Here is a 22697-nt window from a genome sequence, read left to right as displayed (position 1 = left end):
ACATTTTGCTGTTTTCAATTCAACTGAATCGATTTGTGAACCTTGAAAAGATTTGCCATTAAGTTCCAGCTAGATGCGTGCAGACGCCTTGCTGTTTCTATTTGCATTTGATTCATGGACTAGGAAAAAAGAACCTTCTGTTTGCAAGTGTTCAGTTCTTTCAGCTACAAAAGTTGTTTGTCGGCTAAATCTGATGCAGTCATTTTTTAGGTAACATTTTTTGAGCAGAAATCAGAGCAGTTATATAATCAGAGCCCACTACTTCATTATACCAAGTGATGCCCAGAAAGATCAGACTGGCTACTTCACAATAAAAACTTGAAGTTTTACTTTCCAAACCATGTTGTTTAAAGCACCTGCACTCCCTCTCCCAAACAAAACAACCTCTCCTCCCCGCAAATAACAGGAGAAACTCACTCTACATGGAGTGCTGTCCAATACACAAACTAAAATAACTGGAAAAACAAACAAATGGGGCTAGATCTCCATTTTCCCTAGCAAGCTCCTGAGCACATGACAACCTGGCTGCTCAGGTTGTGTGCTGGGATTTTGGGCTAACAATCAAAATAGACAACGTACAATCACAAAGAGTTTTAATGAGTTCAAGAATCACTGAATTTTATTACAAAGCTATTCCAACTCATTTGTCAATGAAACAATGTATCCACTACAAAACACAGTGCATGAGAACGTTGCAGCGTTCAGTAGCTTGAGGATTTACTTATTTTGATTTCCTGAGTCTTCGCTTTGCAGTTTGAAAGGCGGTGTGTTCTTTTCTGATCTCTAGTTCAGTGCAGTGGGGTTGTTTTGGGATCACTACCCAGTCTGGAGCCCATCGGACCTGACAGAACTGTATTCATTAGAACAATGATTTGTTGATTACATGACTGACCCCTGGAAAGGCCAATGAGTTTCAAATCAGAGCCCAATCACAGCAGCTGAGGGTTGGGCTGCATTGATCTCCTCATTCCAGCTCTGATCAGTGCTGTGATAACTACTGCCTTAAAGTGAAAACTCCTGAGCTTTTGGACAAAAAAGGTGTGACTTGCTCAGTCAGAGGCTATATTTGTGGCTGGAAATGAATTTCTAGGGCTCGCTGCAGTGGCATCATCAAACTCAGTGAAAACTGAGCACAGTCGAAATGCCCTGATAGGAAAAGTTGGGTCTGCATTTACCTCTCAATCACCCACATGTCTGATCTCAGAGATTTTCTAACAGGCAGCTCTTGAGATGACTATCCAGGGAAATATTGAGCATTGCTTTGCATCGTGAGCACTTATCAATGTATCAGTACAATATCTGAATTCACATTTAGTGACGCTAATCCGAGGATACATTTAAAAGATTTGCTCTGTGCTTTTGTCTCTGTATTTACCATACGTTCTGTTTCCTGAACCAGCCATGTGTATTTTGAACTTCTTCAAAGCCTCTTCCAGCTCTTAGTTTCCATTTCATGTACAGTTTCCTTCATGGCAACCTGCCCAATTATTTGTCTTTCCATGGTTCATAGGCACAGCAGCAAAAGGAGATGGGGAAATACCCTTAGGGCCTGATCCAAGGCCCTTGAAGTCAGTGGTAGCCCTTCCATTTGGCTTTGGCTCAGGCCCTGTGTGAGTAATAAGTTGTTTTTTGCTACCTAGGGACATTCTGGCACATTGCTAATAATATAACAATGCAGCACCACAACTGGGCTGTGAACAATAGTAACAGTTTACAGAGAGCGGAGGAGGGAAGAGCTGGTCCCTTAAGACATAATAGGAAGCCTAAATTTAAACCTAAAAAGAACTCAGAATGTCTCAATGGCCCTGGACATTTGCTGCTGGATTTCCTCTGGTCTATGGGAAACTGAAGGGTGGTGCTTATACAATTAGGTTACGAATGCTATGTGAACATGCTAGCTACATAATTACTTGTTTTTTCTCCTCCACCCACTACGGTATGTTGTTTTATTACTATGTCTCTGTTTGCCAGGCAGGTTTTGTTTTCCTCCAATGCTCTAGTCTAACTCCTTTGTAATGTCAGTGGAGACATACCCATTGCTTTCAGTGGAGGGTGGCTCAGGTGCTAAACATTTTGGGTGAAATGCCCTTGACTTCAACGGGGCCCGGATTTCACTCTTTAATGCTCTGTACAGTGTTAAGCATCCTAGGTGCAGCAAACTGGTGGTCGGAAAGACCCCAGAAAATCAGTTTACCTTGGTTATTGGTTTGACAATACAGAAATATGAGCGCTGAAGCAGGAGGGATATATTGAGTGCCCATGCAGAGGGGGTATGCTGAAATAATTAATCTGGAATGGGTATTTTAGTAAATTTCCAAGTGTAGACAAGCCCTGATGGGTGAAATCTTAATATCCTAAACATTGCTTGTGGCTTTCCTAAGAGAAAGCTGAGAGTTTGACAATGTGTCGTCTTTTAGTCAAGTCTTTTGGAGATATTTGTATGCTTTTTTCATATATTTTTTCACCAGACTCTGAAACGAGACATTACAACAGGTCCTCCAGCAACTTGGTCTACCAAGAACATTTTGTTGAGGACATATTCTTCCAGGTTAAGAAATAATGTCTTGAAACTCCATCCACTGGGGTGAAATATTCTTGATTATTCTATAAAACAGGCATGGAATCAAATGGAGCTAAGGTGACCAGACAGCCAATGTGAAAAATCAGGATAGGGGTGGGGGGTAATAGGAGCCTATATGAGAGAGAGACCCAAAAACCAGGACTTTCCCTATAAAAGTGGGACATCTGGTCACCCTAATGGAGGCAAAAGTGACAAAGCTATATAGGAAAAACATGAATTCCCACCTATGTCTCTAGCAAGACTAGAATCTGTGCAGCATCATGCAGTGAGCATCCCTTTAACTATGCCCATCTTCTTCTCAGAGCAAGCGTTCTTGTGCAGTAATTCAGGGTTCTTATTGTCACTAAACCACAACAGAGCAGAACCAGGGGGCTTGGCTATATCAAAGCATTGGAGTATGGAAGACATTTAAAGAGCTGTCTTACAGTGAAGCAATGAGCTGGATAACATGTTTCCAAGAAGGGCTGGAGTCAGGTAGTATTAGGATATTTCAGTAAAAGCTGGATAACCTGAGGTTTAAAATTAAGAGGGAAATATTGGGCTTGGAGCCTAGGATAGCTGACCAGCATGACTGCCTTTACAGGAGGCTGGGAGGGGATTTTACAATGATCCCTCTGCCCCCCCGGCTATAAGATTTTATTTGCACAGGAGTTGTCTTCTGACACCACTTTTTTTTAGGTTTTATAACAAGAGGCTGGAGACAGCAAAGCTGTCATCATACCATTCCAGACAGGATGGGTCCCTGGGCTGTCTCTGTTCCCTCCCTATTATGTAAGGGTCACATGATCCATTTCCAATCAGGAAGCAAAAGTGTGTCCCATCCCTTCCCTGTCCAAGCCCTTTATATAATAGCCACTGGCTCCCAGTACACTGCAAAATTCCTGCCTTAGACGAGAGAGAAGTTACAGTGGAAAATGTCAGTGAAACGTAACCCAAGCTAGAATACCCCAAAGATGTTCACAGTATTTTCAAGTGACACTTGTGTAGGTACTAAGACAGATCCTTCACCCTCATCCCATATTACAGCCTAAACTCAGTTGCTGCAAATGAAATATTGCACTTCAGGAGAGGAAGGTTGGAAGGAAAAGCAAAGAACTGGGAACTTCTTAGTGGCAGTCAGACTGGATCAGATAGAGGCAGGATCAAGCCCTTTATTACAGCTGGGATTATTCATAGCCCCTACTGTACAAAGGCAACTAGAATTTGCCTGGGATCGCAGAACAATTTCTCCTGCAGACGCCCTCAGTTTGGCAGGAAAACCAAACATTTTCAAGATTGCTAACTAAAACTGAGTGGCCAAAAGATCTGCAGAATGGGCTTCTCAGATTCTTGCTGAGGTGAATTAGCTGACTCTTAATTGTGCGATTCATCCCCCACTCTGTGGTAAATGATGCGTACATGGTTTGCAGAGTTGGTCTTCAAAAGAATTTTTCTGAAGTAATCAACCAAAAGCATCTTTTAGTGACAAATTAGTTGTGTCCTGTAGCCCACAAAAGCTTATGCTCAGATAAATTTGTTAGTCGCTAGGGTACCACAAGTCCTCCTGTTCTTTTTGCATATCTATCCTGAATCTTTAATAAAACAATGCGTTACCTTGGTCTTTATTCTTTATATGCTATTAATAGCACATGTCCTTTCAGAAGTGCTGAGTAAGAACAGTTGCTATCGCGATGAGAGAGCAGGAAGAGCCTTACTCAAAATAACGACCCCAAGAGAACCCCAAGAGAGCCTGGTGTTGGACCAGGATCTAATAGCAGCGGGCAGATGAACCATTTAAGAAACCCTGGGGGAGAATGAAAAATTCAGATACTGTTGAAGTAATTTCTGCTCTGTTCTAACTACTTTGAAAATGTCTCACACTTCCTGTTCGTCCCGCATTCGTTCATCATCTTAGGAAGCGGGGCCTCCTGTCACCCATGAAGGGGAGTGCTGGGGGGCACCAGTGTTTGTGGCTGAGGGATTTGTCAAGGTTTCTTCCCCCACTTTGAACTTTAGGGTATAAAAAGTGGGGACCTGCCTGAACACTTTTAAGCTTAATTACTAGCTTAAATCTGGTACGCTGCTACGGCTGGCTGGTTATAACCCATAAAAACTAGCAAGGATCTACTTAAAGGGGACCCAAGACATTTGTCCACATTTATTGTAATACCATAAATAAAAGGATAACAGCAAACATGTTGTTTGGCTACTTATTGCCCTATGATTATATATATATATATATATATATATATTGTTGGAAATTGCGTACTGTTCTCTGGGTCTCTGCGCTTTCATCTTCGTGGGGTAGGTTCAGGGGCTATTGCTTGCCTCTGAACCAGTTCTTAATCACTCCCTAGTGTCCTTGGAGGAGGGAAGGTTGGAGAGGGAGGGACCTGGGCCGCCTCTACTCCAGGTCCCAACCCAAGGGCCCTGGGGTTGTTGGTGCACACTTGACTAGCGTTTTCTCCCCTGGGTTACTTTCCCTCTCATAAACCCGTCAGCTTCGTGGAAGGGCTTCTGCCTCTCCTTCTATAGCAAGCCTGGTGCCCTTACCTTAGGGAGGTTTTTCCCTTTTTGTTTGGGCTTCGCCGCAATCCACCGAGCACTCCTCCAAACCTTCATTTCTCCCTCTGGACAAACCTTCTTCTCTTTCTGCAATCTGGACTCTGTGATCTGCTCCAAATCCAACCTTTCTCGCTTCAGCCTATCCACACCCCTGTCTGACTGAAGCGGGGTTTAATATCCAGACTGGAGTCAGGTGCTACTAGAAGTGAAGTCAGGTGCTCTATTGGCCACGCTGTGCTAATAAATCTAAAGCAACCTCCTCCTTGGCAGGGATAAGGCCCCCTGCTAACACTCTTATGCCGCCCTCGTGGTCATGGCCTGTATCACAATATAATATATTATATCCTCATATATATATATATTATATCTATATATTATCTCCATTCACGACAATGCATTCATACAAAGTTCTGGTATAGATATTATAGTTACCAGCCTAAGTTGCTTGTGACCAGAATACGGCCAAGGTACCCTGTACCACAAGAGTGATAGCCGAGTCCGGGTCAGGTGCACCTGATGCTCCTTGGAGCTGGCAGCAGATACCATAGACTCAAATCCTCAGATCTTCAGAGTCCTAGCTTTATAGGCATTTTTCCCCTAATGTTAAGTTCCATGGAGTTGCTTTCATTCTGCGTTGTTAAATCATCAGCAGGTGGCTGGTCTCCATGTTGGCAGCAGAAATGTTACCTATCAAAGTCTCCCCTGCATCTCATCCTTCTTTTTTTACAGGCTTTTTAGTTTGTGATATTCAAAGTCTATAGGTTTTTGCGTGGCCACGCGCTCGGGTTGATTGATTCCCGTCAAATGCAGGTGTGACTTTCAGCCTTGAACTTGGCTTTGATTTTCCACTTCTGTTGTTCTTTTGTCCTTTTCTTTTTAGGGTGGATGCGTTTTTACTGTTGTTTAGGCTGTTGCTCTAGGTCTCAGCCTTGGTTATGTTGAACTTTATCTCATCAGGACAGGCCTGGGCTGGAGGTTGATCCAATCATCCACATACACTGCCATCAATTCACACATCTAAACTAACTAGTAAGATTACGGCCGGTTTTGCAAGAAATGAAGGTCGGAGGACAGCTTTTACAAAGTCGGCAGTGAGTGTTTTAAAATGGCGGTTTGATTAGCAAATGGCAAACAGTGAACCAGAAGTTACAATGTAGGCAAGTGTAGCGAATGGTGAATCAGAAGTTACATTAATAAAGTGAAATTAAAAACAATTTCATTTAATCAGTTCTACACTGGCCAACACTCAGAGTCTGGTGTCTGGCAAACACTTTTGTTCCCCCAAAACCTTCCTGGGGACACCCAAGACCCAAACCCCTGGGTCTTACAACAAGGAGAAATTAACCTTCCACCTTTTCCCCTCAGACTGCTCCCCCCCTGGTTGCCCTGAGAGGCTTAAACCAGATCCAAAACTCCTTGGATCTTAAAACCCAAGAGGAATTACCATCCGCCTCCTTTCCCCTCACTCAAATTCCCTGGTGAGTTTAGCTCATCCCTTGGATTCTAAACAAGGAAAAATCAATCAGTGTTCTTAAAAAGAGCTTTTAATACAGAAAGAAAGGTAAAAATTATCTCTGTAAATTCAGAGATGGGAACGATGCCTTCAGGGTACTCCAGATTCATACAGACGCAGATGGACCCCCCACCCAGCCTGAGATTACAAAGTTACAGCAAAACAGAGGTAACAAATCTTTCCAGCAAAAAGAAACACATTTGCAGTTGAGAAGACAACGTAACGACTATCCGCCTTGCCTGGCTATTACTTACTATTTATGAAAACATGAAAGACTGATTCAAAAGATTGGAGAACCTGGATGATTGGTCCTGTTCCTTCAGTCCCGGAGTGAACAATGACCCAAGCAAAAAGCACAAACAAAGACTTCCTCCACCAAGTTTTGAAAGTATCATTGTCACCCGTATTCGGTCCTCTGGTCAGGTGTCAGCCCAGGTTTACTGATTCTTACCCTTTAAAGGTAAAAGAGACATTAATCCCTTAACATCTGTTATGACAGGAGTGTTATCAACAGCTCCCAGCAGACTGTAGGCCGAGATGTATTTTCTTCTAACAACTCAACATGAAGACGTACATCCATCACTAGTAAACAGAACTGCCTTTGTGCAGACATAGTAAAGAACTGCACATGTGTGAACGTGCACAGCTTGTAAACGCAATTGGTCTATGTTGTGTGCAGTATGTCCACTGAATATGGGGTAACCATGCTAAAATACCCTTCTTACAGTATGGTTTAGGAAGAGTCGTTTCCATTTGGTTTGCCAGTTATGCGCCTTGGCTCGTGAGGTAGGGAACCGACATATTCATGTTTCTGGTAGACCTGTAGCCATGTAATTTTCAATAGAAACTAAAAGCAGAGCTGCAATTTCAACCTTTCCCCATAGTATAAACCACATGACTATGGCCAAGGAATGAAGATGAGCAGTGCCAAGAATTGTGGCAAAAATAATTAATAATTTTGATGTTCGCAAATCAGTGAGAGGAAACTTGATATTAGTGGCAGTTAAACTCAAGGATTGTGACCTATAACATCTTAGCACACAGGCCTGTAGAATGAAGACAAAAAGTAATGCAAATGATTTTCATTTAACATTCATTATACAGTGAACAAAATTAATTTACAATAATTACAATTAGTTAATTAAAACTTTTGTTTTTCTTGTCCTGTTTTTTCCTTTGTAATTCTTTTTTATAAATAAAGGTAAATTGGCTTTTTTAAAATTACCCTTACAGCACTTTTTGAGAGACCATTCTTTGTAGTAGTGAGACGTTTTCGTGTAGTTATTTTCATCATTTTCAGACTCCGTTGGCAGTTCCAATTCTAGTAATGCCTCCTGCAGTGCCTGTATACTGAATAAAAACAGGTCAGAAATAAGAGAAATTAACAAGTTGTTTGGGTACAAAGTCTAGGCAGAAATGTTGCTATTTAAACTGAGCAAAGCAAGTTATCAATTTTATTCAAGTTGCTCCCATAACAACTTGGCTTCCTCTTCAACAGAAATGAATGCAACTCTGAACTCAAAATGCACTGGAAATATTTACTTCATTTATTTTTTATTGTCTTGTTTAGCTAGAAAAAGCCCCTTCATTGCAACCAGAACTTAAGACCTGATTCAGCAAACACTTAACATTTACTGGAGAAAATCTCTTCCTAATCTTCACATTAGAATTATTAAACCAAAAAAATCATGGTGTTACCTGCTGGCTCGGGCCTCATACGAGTGGGGGCTGAAACCCCAAGTCCGCTGGCACCTCCCTGCAGGGCTGAGCCCCGGAGCCTAGCAAGTGCGATGCCCCGGCTCTCGAGCTTCTGAAGATTGTCATAATGCAGCCTTGCAGCGATCAGTAAGCTTGGCCACTCCTGGTGTATAACATCAGCCTTGAGAACGGTGTTACTAGAATAGTATCAGGGTCCAAGGTTCGCCTGTATCCACAAAAACATGAGACCCGGTGACACCTTCAAGACTAACAGATTTTCATTTGGGCAATTAAGCTTTCGTGAATAAAAAAACCTGGTTCATCAGAATCTGAAGAAGTGGCTGAAAGAAGTGAGGTTTTTTACCATGAAAGCTTATGCCTAAATATCTGTAGCTTTTAACGGTGCCACCGGCCTCTCGTTACTCTAGCCATGGACTGACTTGAGCTGTGAAGGTCATTCAAGGAATCCCGAACCAAGCCCCCAGGGCTTTTTGAATGTGATCCTGAAAAGCTTCCTTTTCTTTTGACATCACTCAGTTGACTGTCAAAGCCTCACAGAGGGAAAGAATCTGGCCCTGCAAGCTTCACGAGCCACATACAGAGTGTCTGAATTTGTTTCAATTTAATAGAATTAATTGGATGAGCTACTGGCTTTTTAAAAAACTAGAAACAATATGCGTAATTGACGCATCTACAGATCCTTGGGGCATATATTGAAAGCGAGCTAGAATTTCTACTTATCTAACTAATAATGAATAATCGATAAAATTCCGTGCATTGATCTCAATGTCAATGCTAATTTTTTCAATGTGTTATTTATTAAATCATTACACAGAGTGCCAGTTGAGATTTTAATTTGACAACTTTGTATTCAGTAAAAGACATTATGTGTACAGTTCTGCTCTGAAAATTGACTCTAAAGCAGCATCATGGAGCGTGTGTCCGTGACATCAGTTCTATATGGTAGGTTTACAATAAGAAGATGCCTGTTTCTATTATCATCTCGTAAACTCATCCTGAGTTTTCCTGTCTTGATCACCTGATAAAACAAGGGGTCGTGGGGGCAAAAAATGTACTATTTATTCTCGGCTTGGCAGCAATTGCTCCACGTTGGATACCTGTGCACTGAAAGACTTTTGCACAGATGTTATGATAACCCTGCAATCTGTACTCAGTAAACAATTCTGTATGTCTGGGCAGAAAAAAGCAGCTTATTCTTTCAGCTGTTTTGTCTCTGCAGAGCTCAATGGGTAAAAGGAGTAGAAAACAATTGAATCTATGCCTGCAAACACAGGGGACAGGTCTGTCAACTATAAAGGTGCCATTTTTCAGTCACTTTCAGAGTAGGGAATAAATCTTGTCATGGGAGATGGAGAAAAAACTTTTTCATGTTAGGCTCTGGACCTATGCATCGATGGAATGGGGCTGCTGGTGGTTGGCAGACCCTAGGCTTAAAGGGTAGAGCTGTTTCAGTAAATTACAGTCCTCTTATCTTATGTCAAAGACTGCCACCGAATACTTTCTTTAAGGATTGTCCAGTCCTCTTGCGGTTATTCCACATGCAGAACTAAAAATGAAATTTCTGCAATATGGAAATGTTTGCATCTATGGTGTGTTGTAACCGATGAACTTCTCATGATACAAATGGAGAAAGAACATACAAAACCCTCCTTAGAAGCATATTTAATGAATGGCCATGATAAAGGCAGCATTTGATGATCATGGTGGGGGAAAGAAGGGGTATATAGCAAGATATATTAGAAATGTAATGATAGAGTCTCTGACGTATGAATGGAAATGTTTGGTGGGTTGGAAACTCAGAACCGAGTACTTATTTAAACCAATCTATTGTAATTTGGTATCACAAAATCAAAAGGAATGAATTAGGAAAAGTGGATTCTTGAATTGTTTGTTTACATTTAAGGATATATTATAGAAGGTTCAAACAATTTTGTGATAACTGATTAGCTTTCAAAAGCAAATATGCAAAGAGAGCACTTCTTTTGACTTCTTTTGACATGAATATTTTGTTGTTAATACCAGAGCGGAATAATAAGATAGAGAATTGCATGAGTTAGGCCCAAGATATAGAGAAACTGAAAGACTTCCGTTGCTACTATAATGGAATGTGAATCAAACCCATGAGTATTAGGGCCTGCTAATTAGAGAGCTTCAGCATGAGAGATACTTATGCTCTGAGTAAGCAAGGGAACCTCAGAGGCCGATGGAACTATATGATAATACAGTGGCAGTGCTGGAGAGCTTTTGAACGCAAACTGTAAACCCTGAATATGATGGAAACCACTCAAGCCAGCCCTTTCATTCCAGCGCCTATGGGAAAGGTGTCATTCATAACCAGTTGTATCACCCTTTTCTAAAAATGAAGATATCACGGAGACATCATAGCATTGCAGAGTTCCTGAGGACAGGCTTTTAAGAAAGACGGTTCTGAGTAATTCCGTATTGTGTTTTCATATACAGATTGCGAGTTTTCAGTTACCAGCTATTTCAGATACTACAAATCTCTAAATTATTACTATGTGTTACCATAACATTTTTTATTTGCCATCTCCTGGGATGTCTATCTTGTCAATGTATTTGAAATCAGATGGAAAGCCTGCATATATCGAGATCCCATAGAGTACTTAAACAGATAAACCTATATTCAGCATTAAATAACGCACAGCAATGTCTACTGGGTTACACTGGACTAGCGGGACTGGCATAGGAAGCAAGATGAGGGTAGGCTGTGCTTTTGGTTTAAATTAGTTCAACTGCTCACAATTTGAGTGCTTGATCTCTTCTCAGGAAGGAGGAGGAAAGAAGAGAGATCAAGCACTCAAATTGTAGCAGTTGGAACTAATTTACCAAAAAAGCACAGTACCAGAATCTAGCTTCACAGACCAGATCCATAGCAGAAACCCAGGTAACCCATTCATAGTGGTTATTTAAAATATGCAACAGGGAGAGTTTATCTGTTTAAAGACTCATGGGGATACCATATAAGGCCTTTCCATCTGATTCCAACTACAAGCTAGATACGGACCAAATAAAAATGTATGGTAACAAAGTAATAATTTAAGATATATGATAGATGTAGAAATAAGATGTGTCACTGCACACCAGGAAAGGGAAAACACAGATACGTATTTACTCAGAACCTGTCCTTAAAAGCTGTCCTCAGGAACTCTTGAGACAATGTCTAATATCAGTAATCCCATTTTAGAAAAGGGTTGATACACTGGAGAATGACAGCTTCCCATAGGCGCGGGAATGAAAGGTGCTGGCTTGAAAGTGGTTATCCATCATATTCAGGGTTTAACAGTTTGGTTCAAAAGCTTCTCAGCACTCCACTATACAAATTGTTCCAGCGCCTCTGAGGTTCCCTGCTTACTCAGAGCATAAAGTTTACCACATGCTTAGCGGCTTTGCTCGAAGCAAGGCCCTAATTAACTACATGGGTTTGATTCACATTCCATTGAAGTAGACAGGAGTCTTTCAGTTATCTTCAGTGAGAGCTGGGATTGGGCCTAACTCATGATTCTCGGGATGCATATTTAAGACGCTCTGGAAAACAACAAAAATATTCGAAATGTCCAAGAAGATCAAAAGAAGTGTCTCTCTTTGGTGGCATATTTTGCTTGAAAGCTATCAGCTTATCACAAAATGTGTTTGCCTTCCTCAATTAACAAGCATTACTTAATGTAACAAAACAGATCAAGAATCCACTTTCCCTAAATTATTTCCTTTGATTTTTGTGATAACCAACATTACAATAAGATTGGTTATGAAATAAGTACTTGGTTATCTGAGTTCCCAACCACCAACACATTTCATTCATTAAAGTTTTGGCAGAGACTGCTAGCCATACATTTCTGAATCTTTGCTATTATACCCTTCTTCCCACACATGATGCATCAAAGCTGCATGGCCCATTCATAAAAATCTATTACAAGGGAGGGGTTTGTAATTGTTCTTTCTCATTGGATCATGAGCAGTCATCGGCTTACAACACCCATAGATGCAAACATCTTATAGCAGAAATTACTCATTTTAGGTCTGCATGTGGATACCTGCAAGAGACTGACATCCTATAAGAAAGTATGTACGGTCAGTCTTGCATAAGATAAGAGGACTGTAACATTACTGAAACGCTCTACCATATCTATATGATCCAGGGTCTGACCACCAAGCACCATATACGATGGTCCCAGATAACAGAAATGTTTTTTTCTCCAATCTCCCATGACAAGAGTTTTATCCCTACTCTGAAAGTGACTGAAAAGGCAACTTTATAGTTGACAGACCTGTCCCCGTGTGTGCACATGAGATCAATTGTTTCTACTCCTTTTTAACCCATGTGAGCGGCAGCCAACACAGCGAAAGAATAAAGCACACAACACTGCACCGCAACAGATTGTTTTACCTGAGTTACAGATTGGCAGGGCTGAATCATAACATCTGTGCAAGCTTTTCCAGTGGCAGGATCACCTGGAGCAATGTGGCTGCACACAGACGACACACTAGTACATTTTTTTGCAACACACACACCCTTTATTTTATTCAGGTGATCAAGGGAACTCAGGATGAGTTTTACAGAGAATGATAGATAGAAAAGGCATCTTCTTTAGTGTAAACCTACCATATTCAGAACTGCATGTCACCGACACACAGCTCCAATGATGCAGACTTATAGAAGTCAATTTTCAGAGCAGAACTGTAACAACATAATGTCTTTTACTCAAGCGATTGTCAAATAAATATTCAACTGCACTCTGTGTACATGATTTAATAAATAACATAGAAAAATTAGCATAGGAGAGCTTAAGAGAAATAGCGGATATTTTTTATTATCCACGCATTGCATTATAGTGAAAATTCTAGCAGTCCAATATTCCACACACCCAAAGGACTCCTGTACGATGCCTCATTAACGCAACATCATTGTTTTATAGTTTTTACGCCGACTAGACTATTTCATCATATAAATTGAAACTTATGGTATTGGCTCTGTTGAAAAGCTTGCAGGGCGATTCTTTCCTCTGTGACTTTGACAGTCCAACTGAGTGATGTCAAAGAGGAAGCTTTTTTCACAGATTCAAAAGCCTGGGCTGGTGGGATAATAGAAATACGTACAGCTCAAGTCCAGTCATTCTAGTAAGTACGAGGAGGCCGGTGGCACCTCTAAGACTAACGATTTTAGGCACGCTTTCATGGGTAAAAACCTCACTTTTCAGCACTTCTTCAGTCTGATGAACCAGGTTTTTTTTATCCACAGCTATGCCCAAAATCTGTTACGCTCACATAATCAGGACGACTTAGACAAAAACGGCACACCCTCCTCATTGTTTTGCAGGAGGCTACCTGGCTACCCACGCACACAACACATACACGTAACAACAGCACGCGTTCTCAAGGCTGATGTTATAGACACCAGGAGTGGCCAAGCTTACTGATCCTGCAAGCTGCATAATGACAATCTTCAGAAGCTCGAGAGCCGGGTCGCACTTGCTAGGTCTCGGGGCTTCAGCCCTGGGCCAGCGAGGATTGCCAGCTGGGACTCGGGGTTTCAGCCCACTCGTATGAAGGCCCCGAGCCCCGCAGGAAGCACCATGATTTTGGTAAGTTAATTGCTAAGAAGATTTTAGGTAAGAGATTTTCTCCAGTTAATATGTTAAGTGTTTTTTTGCTGAATCAGTCTTAAGTTTCTGTTTCCATGAAGGGGCTTTTCTGAGCTAAACAAGAAATAAAAAATAAATTGAAAGTAAATATTTCCATGGCAATTTTGCGTTACAGAGTCATGCCATTTCCTGTTGAAAGAGAAGCAAGTTTTTACTGGAGCGGAGACTTTTTAAATATGATTAACTTGCTTGGCTCAGTTAAATGCAACCATTCTGCCTAGACTCTTGTTAGCCAAACAACTGTTATGAAATTTCTCTTATTTTCTGACTGACTGTTTTTATCAACGTTAAGTCAGGCCTGCAGGAGCCATTACTAGAGATGAGAACTGCAAGGAGTCTGAAATGATGAAAATAACAATAGCACGAAACGTCTCTACTAATAACAAAGATGGTCTCTCAAAAAGTGTGGTAAGGGTAATTTAAAAAAAGCCAATTTACCTTTATTTATAAAAAAAGAATTAGCATAGAATAAAAGGGACAGAAAAACAAAAGTTTTAATTAACTAATTGTATAATGTAAAATTAATTTTGTTCACTTAGATGAATGTTAAACATGAAAATCATCTTGCATTACTATTGTTGTCTTCTCTACAGTCCTGTGCTGCTAAGATGTTTATAGGTCACAATCCTTGAGTTAACTGCACTGAATATCAAGTTTCGCTCTCATGACTTCTTGCGAACATACAAATTATTAATGTATTTTGCCACAATTTGGCACTCTCTCTCAACTTCCTTGGCCATAGCATGTTGTTAACTTGGGGAAAGGTGAAATTGGCAGCTCATGCTTAGGTTCTAGTGAAAATTACAATGGCTCACAGGTTACCAAGGAACATGAAATGTGGTCCTAACTAACGTAGCCAAGGGCCATAACTGCAAACGCAATGGAAAACTGACTCTTCTAAACATACTGGAAGAAGGTATTTTAGCATGGTATCCATATCAGTGTTACATACATGCAACACAACATAGACAATGGTTTACAAGCTGTGACGTTCACACAATGTGGCAGTCTTTTACTATGTTCTGCCAAAGGGACAGTGTTCTGTTACTGAGTGATGATGTACGTCTTCAGAGTGTAGAATGAAATACATCTCGCCTACAGTCTGACTGGGAGCTGTTGGATCACACTCCTGTTCAATAAACGATGGTTAAGGGTTCAATGTCTCTTTACCTGTAAAGGGTAGAAGCTCAGTAAACAATGGCTGACACCTGACCAGAGACCAATAGGGGGACAAGATACTTTCAATCTTGGTGGAGGGAAAGTCTTTGTTTGTGCTTTTGTTTGGTTCTTGTTCCTCGGACTGAAAGGAAACAGGCCATCATCCAGTGCTCCAATCGTTTCTGATGTCTTCATGTTCAAATAGTAAGTATAGCCAGGCAAGGCGGATTAGCTTACGTTTGTTTTCTCAACTGCACATAGTGTCTTTTTGTGCTGGAAAGATTTTTTCCTCTGTTGCTGGTAACTTGTATCTCAGGACTGAGAGTGGGGGGTCCATTGGTCTGTATGAATCGAGTGACCTTGTAACAGCATCTTCCATCCTGAATGTACAGCAGATAATTTACCTTTTCCTTTCTTTAATTAAAAGCTTCTTTTTAGAACCTGGATGATTTTCCTTGTTTTAGAATCAAGGGATTGAGCCCTAACTCACCAGGGATTGGGAGGGGAAGGAGGGCGGATGTTAATTCCTCTTGTGTTTTAAGATCAAGAGTTTGGATCTGTGAAGCCTCTCAAGGCAACCAGGGAGCGGGAGAGGTCTGAGGGGGAAAAGGTGGGGGAAGGCGTTAATTTTCTCCTTGGTTTTAAGACCCAAACGGGGTTTGGGTTTTGGGTCCCCAGGGAAGGTTTTGGGGAACAACAAGTGTCTACCGACCAGACTTTATGAGTGGTGGCAGTGTAGAACTGATAAATGAAATTGTTTTTAATTGTTCACTTGATTAATGTAACTTCTGTATCACCGATTCGCCTGTACACTTGCTACATTGTAACTCTGTTCACGTTTGCCATATTGTAATCAAAACCCATTTTAAAACACTCACTCCACCTTGTAAAAGCTCTCCTCCGACCGTTCACTTTTTTGACAACCTGCTGTAATCTTACTAGTTCGTAGTAAGATGTGTAATGGAGGCATTATGCGATGATTGGAATCAAACCTCCAGTCCAGCCTTCCTGATGAGATAACAGTTCACTACCAGGGCCTGAAGAACCTAGACACGCCCTAACAACAAAGTATAAACAAGCATCCAACCCTAAAAGAAAGACAAAACAACAACAGGAAATCAAAGCCAAAGTTAAGGCTGAAAGTTCACACCTGCAATTACGGGTAATTCAATCAACCGAGCGCAGCGTGGCACAATGCAACCTACTAGACTTTGGAATCCAAACATAAAGCCTGTAAAAAAAGAAGCGTGAGATGAGCAGAACTTTGTAACATTCTGCTGCCAACATTGGAGCCGCAGCCACCTGCTGATGGATTTAACAACAGCCGAATTGAAGCAAACTCCCATGATAACATAGAGGAAAAATGCCTATAAAACCTGGACTCTGAAGATGAGGACTCTTGAGTCCTATAGGTCTCGTCGCCACAGCCTCCAAGAGCATCAGGTGCACCTGACCCGGACTCCGGCTTCACTCTGGTGTACAGTGGTTACCTGGCCAGTATTCTGTCACAAGCAACTTTAGGCTGGTAACTATAATATTATACACGACTTCGTTGAAGATGATTAGTGTGTGATGGATATATATGTATGACTATATATATACTATATAGAGAATATATATAATATTGTGATAAGCAGTGGCCAGAGGGCGGCATAAGTGTTGCAAGGGGGCCTTATTCACCGTGCCAAGGGAGGAAGGTTGCTTTAAGAATATAATTAGCACCAAGCTGTGGCCAATTAGAACACGCTGACTTCACTTAAGAGCACCTGACTCCATCATGGGATATAACACCCTGCTCAGAGACAGGGGGGTAGCTGAAAGAGAAAGGTGATTTGGAGCAGAGTGCAGATTGCGAGAAGAAAGAGTTTGTCAGAGAGGAAATAGAAGTTTTGAGGAGTGCTGCGGTGGATGGGACAGCCCAACCAGCAAACCCTAGTAAGGGCACACGGCTTGATATAGAAGAGAGGGCGAGAAGCCCTTACGCAGCTGACGGGTATAGAGAGGCGGTAAACCAGGGGAAGAAACCGCTAGTCAAGTGGCTTGCACCACAACCCAGGAGGCCCTTGAGGACAGTTGGACCTGGCAGGATAGAACGGGCGGGACCCAGGTCCCTCCGTCTACCATACTCCTCCTCCAAGGACACTCAGAGGGAGTGATTAAGAAACTGACGTCCAAGAGGCACAGCACATAGCGCCCTGAACCTACCCCAGAGAAGAGAACAAGCGCTGAAGACCCAGAGACGACAGTACCGGCAATTGCCACAATTTATAATATATATACTACTATAATATACACATACGCGATCAGTAGCCAAACACATTGTTTGCTGTTATCTTCTTATCTTTTATTTAGTGGTATCTTACAATAAATGTGACAAAATGTCTTGGCCCCTTATAGATCCTGCTATTTATTGGTATAGACAGCAGCGTACCAGATTTAAAGCTAGTAATTAGCCTTAAAAGTTGTTCAGGCGAGGTCCCACTTTTCATACCCTAAAAAGTTAAAAAGTGGGGGGAAGAACCTTGACAAATCCTCAGCACAAACACTGGTGCCCCCCAGCACTCCCCTTCATGGCGGTGACAGGAGCCCGCTTCCTAAGATGATTGAAGATGCGGACGAACAGAAGTGGTGAGACATTTTCAAAGTAGTTAGAACAGAGCAGAAATTACTCAACAGTATCTGAAATTTTTCTCATTCCTCCCACGGGTTTTAAATGTTCATCTGCCCGCTGCTATTAGATCCTAGGTCCACACCAGGCTCTCTGGGGTTCTCTTGGGGTCCGTTAATTTTGCAGTAAGCTCTTCTGTCTCTCTCATGCGGATAGCAATGGTTCTTACTCAGCACTTCTGAAAGACGACATGTGCTCATTAATAGCAATATAAGAATAAAGACCAAACGTAACGCATTGGTTTATTAAAGATTCAGGATAGATATGCAAAAGAACAGAGGACTGTGGACCCTAGCGACCTAACAAATTACTGAGCATAAGCTTTGTGGGCTACAGGACAACAACTAATGTTGTTCACTAAAGATGCTTTTGGTTGATTACTTCAAGAAAATTCTTTGAAGACTCAAACTTCCTGCAAACCAATGTACGCATCATTTACCACAGAGGGGGGATGAATCGCCAACAATTAAGGTCACTAATTCACACTCAGCAGAATCTGAGAAGCCCATTCGCAGATCTTCTGGCCACCACAGTTTTAGTTCAGCAATCTTGAAAATGTTTGCGTTTTCCTGCCAAACTGATGGGGCGTCTCGGGAAATTGTCTTCGATCCCAGGCAAATTTCAGTTGCCTTATTGTACAGTAGGGGCTATGAATAATCCAGCTGTTAATAAAGGCTTGATTCTGCCTCTATCTGAATTCCAGTATGACTGCCACTAAGAAGTTCCAGTCTTGCTTTTCCTTCCAACCTTCCTCTCGCTGAGTGCAAATTTTCATTTGGCGCAACGACGTTAGGGCTGTAATATGGGATGAGGTGAGGATCTGTCTTAGTCCTACACCAGGTGTCACTGAAATACTGTGAACCATCTTTGGGGTATCTAGCTTGGGTTACGTTTCAGACTGACAATCTTTCCACTGTAACTTTCTCTCTCGTCTAAGGCAGGAATTTCTGGCCAGTGCTACTGGGAGCCAGTGGCTATTATATAAAGGGCATTGGACAGGGAAGGGATGGGACACACTTTGCTTCCCTGATTGGAAATGGATCATGTCCCTTAATAATGGGAGGGAAACAGAGACAGCCCAGGGACCCTCCAGTCTGGAATGGTAGATGAACGCTTTGCTGTCTCCAGCCTCTTGTTATAAAACCTAAAAAAAAAGTGGTTGTCAGAAGACAAACTATCCTGGCAAGATAAATCTATAGCCGGGGGGCCAGAGGGATCATCGAAAATCCCCTACCCAGCTCCTGTAAAGGCAGTCATTGCTGGTCAAGCTATCTAGGCTCCAAGCCCAATATTTCCCTCTGAATTTAACGCTCGTTATCCAGCTTTACTTGAATACTCCTAATACTTACCATGACTCCAAGCCCTTCTTGGAAACATGGTTATCCGCTCATTGCTTACTGTAGACAGCTTTTAAATGTCTTCCATACTCCAATGCTTTGATCATTAGCCAGAGCCCTGGTTCTGCTCTGTTGTAGTTTAGGACAAATAAGAACCGCTGATTACTGCACAAGAACGCTTCGCTCTTGAGAAGAACAGATGGCAAGTTAAAGGGATGCTCACTGCCATGATGCTGCACAGATTCTAGTCCTTGCTAGAGACATAAGGTGGGAATTCATGTTTTCCTATATAGTTTTGTCCACATTTTTGCCTCCATTAGGGGACTAGAATGTCCCACTTTTATAGGGAAAGTCCTGGTTTTTGGGTCTCATCTCATATAGGCTCCTATTACCCCCCACCCTAATCTGTATTTTCACCATGGCTGTCTGGTCCACTAGCTCCATTTGATTGCCATTGCCTGTTTATGAATATCACAGCATTTCAACCCCAGTTGGATGGAGTTTTCAAGACATTATTTCTAACCTGGCAAGAATATGTCCTCAACAAAATGATTCTGGTAGAGCCAACGTTGCTGTGAGACCTGTCGTAATGTCTCGTTTCAGAGTCTTGGTGAAAAATATATGGAAAAAACGCATACAATATCGCAAAAGCGACTGACTAAAAGACGACAACATTGTCAAACTCCAGTCTTTCTCTTAGAAAGCCACAAGCAATGTTTAGGACATTAAGATTTCACACCATCAGGCTTGTCGTACACCTGGACATTTACCTAAAATACCATCTCCAGATTAATTATTTCAGCATACCCCCTCTGCTATGGGCACCATATATCCTCCTGCTTCAGCGCTCATATTTCTGTTGTCAACCAATAACCAAGGCTTAAACTGATTTTCTGGGGTCTTTCCGACCACCAGTTGCTCGCACCTACGGATGCTTAACACTGTACAGAGCATTAACAGAGTGAAAATCCGGGCCCCCGTTGAAGTCAAGGGCATTCACCCAAATGTTTGCAACGAGGCCCTCTCCACCTGAAATGCAATGGGTCATGTCTCCACTGACATTACAAGGAGTTAGCACTAAGCATGGAGGAAAAAAAACCTGCCTGGCAAACAGAGACATAGTATAAAACAGCATACCGTAGTGGGGTGGGAGAGAAAACACGTAAGTATGTAGTAGCAGCATGTTCACATAGCATTCGTAAAACCTAATTGTATAGCACCACCCTTCAGTTTCCATAGCCAGAGGAAATCCAGCAGCAAATGTCCAGGGCCATTGAGACATTCTGAGTTCTTTTTAGGTAATTTAGGGCTCCTTATTATGTTCTTAAGGACCAGCTCTTCTCCTCGCTCCGCTCTGTAAACTGTTACTATTGCTTCACAGCCCAGTTGTGGTGCTGCATTGTTATAGTATTAGCAATGGTGCCAGAATGTCCTAGGTACAAATAAACTATTTATCACAGGGCTGAGCCAAGCCAAATGGAGAAGGGCTAACACTGCTTCAAGGGCCTGATCAGGCCCTACAAGGTCATTTTCCCCATCTCCTTTTAGCTGCCTTGCCTATGAACCATTGGGAAAGACAAATCATTGGGCAGGGTTGCCATGAGCGAAACTGTACATGCGAATGGAAACAAGAGCTGGCAAGAGGCTTTGAAGAAGTTCACAAATCACACATGGCTGGTTCAGGAAACAGAACGTTGGTAAAATACGAGACAAAAGGCACAGAGCAAATCTTTTAATGTATCCTCGATTAGCGTCACTAACATGTGATTCAATATTGTACTGATACCATTGATAAGTGCTCTCACGATGCAAACGCAAATGCTCAATCTTCCATGCGATAGTCCCATTCAAGCAGCGCTGTTGGCAAATCTTGAGATCGACATTGGGTGATTGAGCGTAAATGGCAAGACCCAACTTTTCGTATCAGGCGCATTTCGACTGTGCTCAGTTTTCACTGAGTTGTGATGCTGCACTGCAGCGGCCTAGAAATCTCATCCAGCCACAAATATAGGCCTCTGACTGAGCAAGTCACACACCTTTTTGTCCAAAAGCTCAGGAGTTTTCAACTTTAAGGCAGTAGTTATCACAGCACTTGATCAGAGCTGGGAATGAGGAGATCAATGCATGCCAACCTCTCAGACTGCTGTGATTGGGCTCTGATTTGAAACTCATTGCCTTCCAGGGGTCAGTCATGTAACTCAACAATCATTGTTCTCTGAATACAGTTCTGTCCAGGTCCGATGGGGCTCAGACTGGTAGTGATCCAAACACCCACTGGCACTGAAACTAGAGATCAGAAAAGAACACACCGCCTTTCAATGCAAAGCGAAAGACTCAGGAAATCAAAATAAAGTAAATCCTCAAGTACTGACGCTGCATACGTTCTCATGCACTGTGTTGTGTAGGCGATACATTGTTTCATTGACGAAATGAGTTGGAATAGCTTTTGTAATAAATTCAGTGATTTGAACTCATTAAACTCTTTGTGTTGTAACTTGTCCTATTTTGATTGTTAGCCCGAAATCCCAGCACACAACCTAGCAGCCAGGTTCTCAGTTGCTCGGAGCTTGCTAGGGGAATGCAGATCTAGCCCATTTGTGTTTTTCCGCTTATTTTAGTTTGTGTATTGGACCGCACTCCATTAGAGTGAGTTTCTCCCTGTTATTGTGCGGGGACGGAGAGGTTTTTTGTCTTGGGAGAAGGGAGTGGCAGGTGCTTTAACAACGATGGTTTGGAAAGTAAACATTCAAGTTTTTATTGTGAAGTAGCCAGATCTGAGCTTCTGGCCCATTCACTTGGTATATCGTCAATGTAGTGGGGCTCTGATTTATAACTGCTCTGATTTCTGCTACAAAAACATAAAAATGCTGCATCAGATTTTTAGCGACAAACAACTTTTGTGCTGAAAGAACCTGAACACTTGCACAGACGAGGTTCTTTTTCCTAGTCCATGAATCAATGCCAATACGCAACACGGCAGGTCTGCAACGTCATCTAGCTGCGAACTTAATGGCAATCCTTTTCAAGGTTCACAACTCGATTCAGTGAATGAAAACGCAAATGTAATTAAGGATGTTCATAGAGCACTTCTTTGTTTCCATGTGAATCTCGAAATTACTATGTTAGGTAGATGCAGTCTAAATCCTAAATAAATATGGAAGTTTGGTTTGTGGGGAAAGATTTAATCACCTCACAATGCTACTTCTATGATTTCCAAATTTGCCTTTCTCACTCTTTTAATTGTGTAAAAATAGGAAATGTTTCATTGGGCTGGCTTTGGGCGAAGTTCCTTTTCAAAAGGCAGTGATTGCACAGTCTAGATCAAAGAGTAAAAAATCAAAATCAAGCCAAAATATCCAAAATAAACAAAAAATGAGGAAGATCTTAGTTCATTCACATGACTTGCAAGAGTGACTTCCAACGCTTTCACTTCCTTGTACAAATGTCAGACAAAGTTACACTTACATTCTCATTTTAGACGAATTACATTACTACAATTCACCTCCGCCCATTGTCC

The 22697-nt window shown here is 41.8% G+C and overlaps 1 long non-coding RNA gene across 2 annotated transcripts in view; it reads left to right on the top strand.

The window, feature by feature from the left end:
* Window positions 1-22697, top strand: part of LOC142047338 (uncharacterized) — a 41055-nt gene that overhangs the window by 7661 nt on the left and 10697 nt on the right. The window contains exon 3 of one of the 2 annotated variants that reach the window (XR_012656585.1): window positions 4476-4535. The exons of the other annotated variant lie outside the window; for it this stretch is intronic. This is a non-coding gene — a long non-coding RNA (uncharacterized LOC142047338). Of the gene's footprint in view, window positions 1-4475; window positions 4536-22697 lie in introns of those variants that run through there. 2 annotated transcript variants of the gene reach the window in all.

Source organism: Chelonoidis abingdonii, chromosome 9 (assembly GCF_003597395.2).
Source record: "Chelonoidis abingdonii isolate Lonesome George chromosome 9, CheloAbing_2.0, whole genome shotgun sequence".
NCBI classification, from domain to species: Eukaryota; Metazoa; Chordata; order Testudines; family Testudinidae; genus Chelonoidis; species Chelonoidis abingdonii.
The sequence above is the reverse complement of the archived record's forward strand: the minus strand, read 5'-3'. Positions and strand labels throughout refer to the sequence as shown.